The sequence below is a fragment of the Trachinotus anak genome, unplaced genomic scaffold, assembly GCF_046630095.1.
Source record: "Trachinotus anak isolate AG129_WGS33_773 ecotype Australia unplaced genomic scaffold, CSIRO_AGI_Tana_v1 ptg000016l, whole genome shotgun sequence".
Taxonomy (NCBI): domain Eukaryota; kingdom Metazoa; phylum Chordata; class Actinopteri; order Carangiformes; family Carangidae; genus Trachinotus; species Trachinotus anak.
This window is the reverse complement of record NW_027273867.1, coordinates 6581032-6589686: the sequence shown is the minus strand read 5'-3', so window position 1 is coordinate 6589686 and position 8655 is coordinate 6581032.

The window sequence follows — 8655 nt, the reverse complement described above, 5'->3', positions numbered from 1 at the left end:
CGATGCTGGTAATGTGATAACATATGGTATATATGGTAACATGGTGCCACTTACGTTACTGTTTAATCTCTCCTGTGATATGTATTTAATTGAAAGAATCAGAGGAGTTAAGGTAATAAACTACAAGTCAAACATGTTTTTGTTATGGTTAACTGAAAGGGAATATCCATGTTTCATCTTAGATTATCTAGAAACCTCTGGGGTCAGCTCTATATTGTAGGTAATTTCAGACTGATTTAATCACCAATACCAACTGATAAAATTGTATCAGTGTCATAATCTTCATTTTAGAGAGGCTTTTAATTTGAAAATTACAGAGCATATACTCAAAAATTAAATGACTAGATCTATGGCATAAACTAAAAAAGATAGATAGATAAAATTAGGTCACTCAAGGAGGTAGGAAAGAATAAATCTTGCATTACAAACGAAACTAAAGACAGGGGCCTTGTTCTAACTGCCATATATGAATTGTTATGTGCAAGACGTTTTCCGGTCTAGTATACTTTAACTCATGTGAATAGGATAATGACGATGACACATCTACAATGTCTAATTTGTTATTATGACTTCAGTTCAGGCAGCTTCCCCTGAAGTTGTGGGTACTCTCATTCCAGGCTCTCTACTGCCCCTTAGTGGCAGTGCTGATCATGACAAAGAGAGGGCCACATCCTGCTGAAATTGGGTCCATCAGAAGTCTGATCTTAGTCTAATCCCCCATTTTCCTCTCCACTTCTATTGATTTAAAAACACTTATGTGCAAGTGAAACGCGCAGTGAGGAGAGTGTCTGGGACAGGCCTCTCAAGGACTGATTCCTCCAATTCAGACGGTGGTAATGAACCTGTCATGCCACTGAGTGGAGCACAAGAGGTCAGAGGTTAGTGCTGGCCTAATGCATACAAAGCAAGAGCAGACCATTTCCTGTATATGGGGTTCTTAAGCATATACAGTAGTGTGCATTATCTGCAGGTGGATGCTCTTTGAACAAACAGCAAAAACTGCAGGTCATTTGTCAGTCCGCTGCCGGAGTGAAGACTATTACAATCGACCGCAGGTGTACCCAGGCATGCATCTGTTCAAAACAAATGAAGGCAAAAATTGTCTGCAATAAACACTTATGGGAGGCCGAAGACCCGCTCTAACTATCAGCGTTCAACGTGATCTATCTCTGACCATTACAGTGTTATTAGTGTTGGGGGTTGCAAGGTTGTCCTGACTCCTCTTGTCATTGACAGAATGGATAGCCTGTGAGCTGAATTTCAATTGGCTCATAAAAGGAAGAGTTACTTCTCTTGGCAGGTGGAGGAGTTCCAATCCGATAGCTCGCGCTCTTGCCTTCTGCTTGTGTGGACTTCCCCTGTCCCCTAACATACAGAGCCACAATCTGGGGTAAACAGGGGCAGATGGATGGGGGTAAACACTGGGGTTAGGCTTATATAAGCCACTGCGATTCCAGATCTTTGCATCTGACCATTTTTCATGGCCCAAAGATTCCAAAAGTGGCAAAGATTCAGTTTTCCTGTACAGATTTATCCATGTTAGGGCAGAGGAGCCGGTAAAACAGCATGTAGAGCATCTTGGGACTCTGAAACTCCACTAAAAGTGAACAAATGAAATTCTTAGCAGTTCCTTGGTTATACTGAAATTTTTACAAACTGCAGCATAACAAGACATAGAGTCTACAACGGCAGTATAGATCTGTGTGGCTGTACGTAGGCAAAGGGGTGCTCTGAACTAATGCTAATATCAGCATGCTAACATGCTCACAGTGATGATGCTAACATGGTGGTATTTACCAGGTATAAGGTTTACCATGTTCACTGTCTTGGTTTTGTTTGTTAGCATGCTAACATTTGCTAATTAGCAGTCAAAATAAAGTATGGCTGAGGCTAATGCAAATGTAATTTGTTTTGCAGGTTGGTCATAAATATAAACCAAAGTTTTGACGTTATACAGCCATAATGTTTGATGAAAAGTTAGGAGCTCACCAAAGTTATTACAGTTCACATGAATGTCTGTACAATATTTTTGCCAGTCCATCTACATGGTGTGATTTTACTGGATATGTGAACATTTTGAGCTGGTGATGGGGCTACGGGAAAGGTCAAGAGATCACCAAAGTCAGTAATACTCATCCTCTGGGGACCATGAATCTCTGTCCAAAGTTGAATGGCAATTCATTTAAGTTTTCAAGGCTTTTTAATGAAAAACTAAAAATGTCAACCTCATTTTAGAGCTGTTGAAAAATTTGCAGGATTATCAAAGTGATTGGGATTCATCCTCTTTAGACCATGAATATCTGCACAAAAGTTCACAGCAACCCATTAAATAGATGTTGATATATTTCAGTCTGGACTGGGGGTGAAAGTGTTGGACCAAGTGACCAAGGCTGCCATCCCACACCACAATCAAATTATTTTTTTCTGCTCAGACATCTACAGTTAAACAAATATAAATAAATACATATCAACTAAATGTGATCATAGTGGAAACCATTGCAACAGAGGAGGCACAAATTAGATAATCTCCAATTTCAATTGATAGACTTTCGTCTCTACAGTATATTTCTGCAATCTCATATATCAGTTCACAGTAGTAAACAGAAAATAGAGATAAAATGAAAGTGATGGAGAGATAAACAGAAGGAGAGTAGGAATTTGTACGCTTAAATCCTCTACACAGAGTCAGTGGAGGGTTTTCCTGTTCTTGGGCGGTTCAGGCAAGAATGCGAGAGAGATGGCTGAGTTCAGTCTGAGGGTCACGCTCAGTTTAGCATCGCTACAAGGCCAGAGAAACCTTTTTTTCCCCAGGAAAGCTTTCAGAACTGTCACACCTGCTTAGGTCTGTAACACCACCCTACCCCCACCTCCCTCTTCCTCCATCTACTCCTATGCCCACACTCCTGCACTATCCATCCCTCCCTCCCTCATCACCCAATCACTACAGAAGACAAGCTCTCCCTCCGTCCCATCCCCCAGACATTCTATCTGTTGCTGTCATGCCTACATAGTGGATATTTTGTTGATGATCATTGATCATTGATTGTTTGTATATTGTGAATTTGGAAATTATTCAGACCCCTTCAATTTTTTCACATTTTGTCATGTTGCAATCGGTTGCAAATGAAAAGAAGAAATTTTGCCCTCATCGACCTACATTCAATAACCCATAAAGGTGAAAGACCAAAACAAGATTTTAGAAATTTTCCAAATTTATCAAAAAGGAAAAACACATTGACATAAATATTCAGACCCTTTTGCTATGACACTTATTTTAAATTTAGCTGCTGATCGTCTTTGAGAAGTTTCTACATCTTGGTTGGAGCCTGCCTATGGTAAATTCATATTATAGGACACGATTTAGAAAGGCATACACACGTCAATATAAAGTCTTAGAGCTGACAATGCATATCATAGAAATACCCAAGCCATGAGGTGGAAGGAGGTGCCCACAGAGCTTAGAGACAGGAATGTATTGAGGCACAGGTCTGTGAAGGCCAAATACTCTTCTGAAATATAGAACAAAGTGTGGTGAGACTAATACAAATATGCTCTCGGAACAGACCTGAACCTTGTAAGCAAAAAAAAAAAAACCTAGACACTAACATCATCAATCCTTCCTCAGTTGCATTTTCTCAAGTTCTCTATGCCACCACTTTGGCATACACTATAGTGATTGTCACAGGAAGATCCTAATTCTTTATTGCTCAATATAGTTTTCAATAATATATCTATTGAATAGCATTAATATTTTTTAATATGTATACAAGGGTCAACAAAGGGCCAGTGAGTGTTGATAATTACATTACATACAAAAGGATGATAATGTTGCTCTTTGTCTGTTGACTATGTAAATATGGCACTTGTTTGCTAACACTAACAATATCTTACCATGCCAATCGTTTTAGTGTTACTTGCCCAAGTTTTGAGGTATCTGTCTGAGGGCTTTTTTTTTAATGATCTGCAAAGAAAAATTATTCACAGTGGGGTCTTTGGATTAGGACATTGTTTCTGGAAGTATGCATTGCTCTTGATTTTCTTTTTAAATGTAATGTTTCCATGTTGTGAGCACCTCAAACAAACGTCACCTCCTTGAGGTGGTTCACAGAAATCTCCCAGATGGATGTTTCAAAATCTGGGCAAATAAAACTAAAACTACATCTACATGGCAAAGAAGGTGAGAAACAATATTTTCAAATCAAATGACTAATGTAAAGAGGGTCACTAGCTTTGACAAACCTCATGATGGACAGTTGAGCGCACAGTAAGTATCAATTTTGATGCAGTAGAACCAAAGATATCCTAAAACCTGAATAAAGAAAAGATAAACAAAGTGTGAAGTCATGTTAGCATATAGAAAGCTAACAACCCAGAGCTCAAATGAGAAATGAGAGAAAATAGTTTAATAGCCAGTATCACAACTCTACTGAGATGATAATGTTGCTCTGTGTCTTGCTGGATACTGTGCATTGCCTAGTACAGTATGTTTGGTGTTCTTCTGCCAGGAGTGGCCAAAAGTTGATTAATGCACCTTTAAGTAAAAGTTGTTTGTGGTTTTATCTTATTTTCTGTAAATTCCTGGGATACAAATATAATAATATGGTGAGGAACTACTTCAGTTTAGCATCATTTCATCTGCTGCACAGGTTTTCACCCACAAGTCACTTACAATAACTCATCATAACACATGCTTGTCTAGCACCAGGCCCAGTGATCTAACAGGGGCACATCTCCTGGTGCATACTGCACCTTACATCATAATCATACCTGGCCAGTGCCCTGAACACTTGTGAGTCTGAGTGGTGTGATTTGTTTCTGAAAGTGAGTGGGCCACTTCTGAGCCCAGGGGACAGAGGAACAGCTGAATCTGTTTACTCACACTCAGAGACTTCATTTGTTATTTTCTCTGAGTGCTTTTATTATTGTCGTGTCTGTGTGTGTGTGTGTGTGTGTGTGTGTGTGTGTGTGTGTGTGTTCAAGTGGGCACTTGTGTGTGATTTATGTAGAACATGCTTTAGACTCAGAGGCTTTCCCTCTCTCCTTCACACTTTCATCGGACCCAAATGAAAAGCCAATAAGGTCTTTATAGACACATATATATCTTCACATAATACCTTGTGGCTCGTTAAGTTTTTATATCCAGCGCTACGTCTGGGAGATCACTCAGGTAACTGTTTGCATTCAGCCCTGGTGCTATGTCTTCAGTAAGCAAACAGTAAAGAGGCCATGGGAGGTATTTAGAGTCTGAGGCAGGGTTTTTACATAGACTGAGGGAAGATTTCATTGTGTTGTAGACACATTTTAACTGGAATTTACTAGTCTCCTTCTCCTTGTATGAAAACAGTTTTATTTCTATTCTTTTAGTAATGGAGTTGCAATACTTAAAGGCCCTTTGTGAAGTATATTAAGGCATATTTAAGTTAATCTGATGGCATACATTTTTGGTGGTAGAAAAACAAGATTATTCTGGATGTAGATAGATAGATACGATGTGAATTGCACATTTGCTCCTGCAATCATATCACTGTATTGTTTAGTTTTGTTATTGTTAAATAATTTTTAGGGGTTAGACAGGATAACTGTTTAAATATGGGGATAACAGTGCATCATTTCAGTCTCTCCTGGAAGGCATTCATATTGTTGCACTCAGTTGTGTGCACAAAAAGTGGCAGAAATAGTTGTGTAATAAATGAAAAGAGAAAGCTAGAGAGAGAGGCTCCATTCCTGCTTAACTTTCTCACCTCTGCACAGCTGGCCAGTCACTACAAGAAGAGGGTGTGGATGTCAGATTGTCGGTTTCAGAAAGTTAAAGCCATTCAACCATCTGACAAGCAGTCCTGAGGGAGTATAATGGTGTGTTAAGGCTACATCCACACTACAACTACTACTATTTTAAAACGGCATTTTAAAATGAAAATCATCTCTGTCCAGGCAAGCGATTTAGCTCAGTATCGGAAATGACCTCTGTCCATACTACCACACCTGAAAATGCATATCACATCATTGACATACGCTGGGTAAGTGTGTGCCAGTGTAAACAGGAAGCAAATTGTCTACTCTGCAGTTGGTTAGTTGTAGAAAATACTACAAATGAGAAACAGCATTAAAATGCAGAATTTAACTGCACAACAGTTGCTAGCAAAGACAACAGTAACACTTGTGATTTGTTATCTATGTTGCATTCACCACTGGTAGTTGAAGCTGATAGGACCCAATCAGGAAGTGAACATCAGTCTACATCATCGTTTCTGAAGGTCTCCATTTTTTCCCCATCCGGACTAGAATGCAACCCCGGAGTTTTCAAACTAGAGTAAGGAGGTGAAGCATTTCCAAAAGCCTCCGTATTAGGGAATCAAAAACAGAGTAGTGTGGATGTGAGACATAAACATAGCAAAAGAGATTCATTTTTAAAAAATTTAAAATGTTGTACTGTGGATGTAGCCTAAGTCACAAGGTTGCTGCAACTCTATTGTTTTTTTTTTTTTTGTGTGTGTTGCTGCTGTACCCTGGCTCCCTATTATTTTCATATACTGCCTGTTCCAGCAAAAACACATCGGATTACAGGTGCAGGTTGGGTTGCACATTTTAAACGATTAGATTAAAATGTTGAGTCCGAAATGGATTCGGGGTTAATTGGAGCAAACAGGTTGAGAAAGGAACGTTAAACGAGCAGGACAATTTCCAATTCACCATTCAGTATCACTAAGTATGAATCCAGGAAGCCAAATCATTAGCAGCTTAAACAGATGCATATTTTTTCTATAAATTATGTCATAACTTGTATTCATTTTGTGCTTTTAATCATCTTCAGAGAACATCATTCTCTTTCCTATTTGTGTCCAGTTTATGAACTCGTCATTCGGCTGTCAGTTCAGCTTTCCCTTACTGACAACAGGTGGACCGTCACGGCCGAAACTCTGCTGCTCAGTGACACAGCAACATCAAAAAGAGCTCACAGCCCATTTCATATGTCAGACCATGGTCTCTCCTGTCTGTCTCTGCTGAATAGTGTCTAGAAAGCACAAATACTATAAATAATCTCTGAAACCAATAGAGGATTTACCACTTGGTTTTATGCTCTGGTAATTAGAAATGCGTTTAGGCCTTCAAAGGCTGGCTGCAGATGGAGATCAGAGGCCTTTCTTAGCCGTTAAAGCTCTGTAAAGAAATGCACCCCCTTCACCTGCTTTCTGCCCTCGGGGCATTTAGAAAAATACAGCCGTTACTCATCCCACATTCAGTCTTTAATGATTGTAAATGATATTTCTCTCATCATAGTGCTTCTCCAAAGCTGCCATTCTTTTAAGGTAAAAAAAAGAGTAGAGGAGAAGAAAAATCCTGCCTTTGAGCTTCTTTTCAGGATTCCCTTTGATCAGTGTGTGTGCAGCTGTATGCATGCTGACATGTGTGTGTGTGTGTGTGCGTCTGTGCGCGCACATGTGTTCATGTAAACAGTAAACAAAAACACCATGTTCCCATGAGCCAAAGATGTGTGATCAAACATAACCTCTGAGGTATATGAGAGAGAGACAGAGTGCATGTGTGTGCATGTGTGTGTCTGTGTGCACGTCTGTGGAAATGAGAGGGTTTGGTTCTACCCAGCTAACGACAGGCACCGCAGCTTTGAATGCAAAGAAAAAAAAAAGAAAAGAAAATGCCACCATCACAGTCACCAGAGTCATCCAACTCTCACTGCATCATTACCCCATGCTTTGAACGTTTCACACACACAACAAACGCAGAGAAATGCAATTTATCACCTCTTTGCACTATGTATCACTAAAAATTATTCATGGGAATATGTAATTGCGTGGAGGAGATATTTTCCTGTTCATTCCCTTAGAACAATATTCATGTTCTGACTCAGCTTTCTGCAGCTGTCTGCAGTGAAGAAGCACCGTGTGACATTTGGCTCTTTCCCTAGACTTTAACATTTCTGCATCGTCCTTGTTCCACAGCCATGTAATGTGCTGTTTGTCTTTCCACTGCTGCATGGCAAAGCTAAAGCTGTGTATGTTAAAGACCCTCTTCGATGAAAATCAAGTGTTTAACTTTGTTAACGTGTCCATATGATGTTTTTTATAAAATACAAATTTGAATAAGCAGTCAACACCAGGACTGCACATTTCCACCTTGGAACTGCAGTGGATGAAACCCATTATTTTCAGTTGCTTGTGCCGCACCATGACATCATGGTTGTCATGGTTTGTCATCGAGCAAAGTGTATTCATGCCACTTTGCATTGTGACAAACACCTGCGCAGCCAATAGAAACGAGCCATCCAGCCAGACATGGAAAGTAATTGGAAAGTAGACCTGTGGAAATGGAGCTCCTTCACAAACTTCAATTCCTCAAGCTGCTCTCCATACCTGACGGCACCCACAACCTCTCCCTTGCTGCTCCCCTTCTTCTTATTAGCATGACTAGTGCTAACACTTTCTTCTAGCACGGGAAAGATACTTCTTTGTTGCTGACAATGATGGACTGTAAACATCGCAGGAGCTTCCAACTTTGTAGTGACGTGTTCTGCTAAAAGTTTGGAATCCGACTATATCTGCTCTGTCCTCCATGACTCCCCCAAATAGTGCAAGTGCAGCGCTAATCATGTTCTGCCTGAAAGCCACATGAAGCTAAAACATGTGTGGATGATTGACG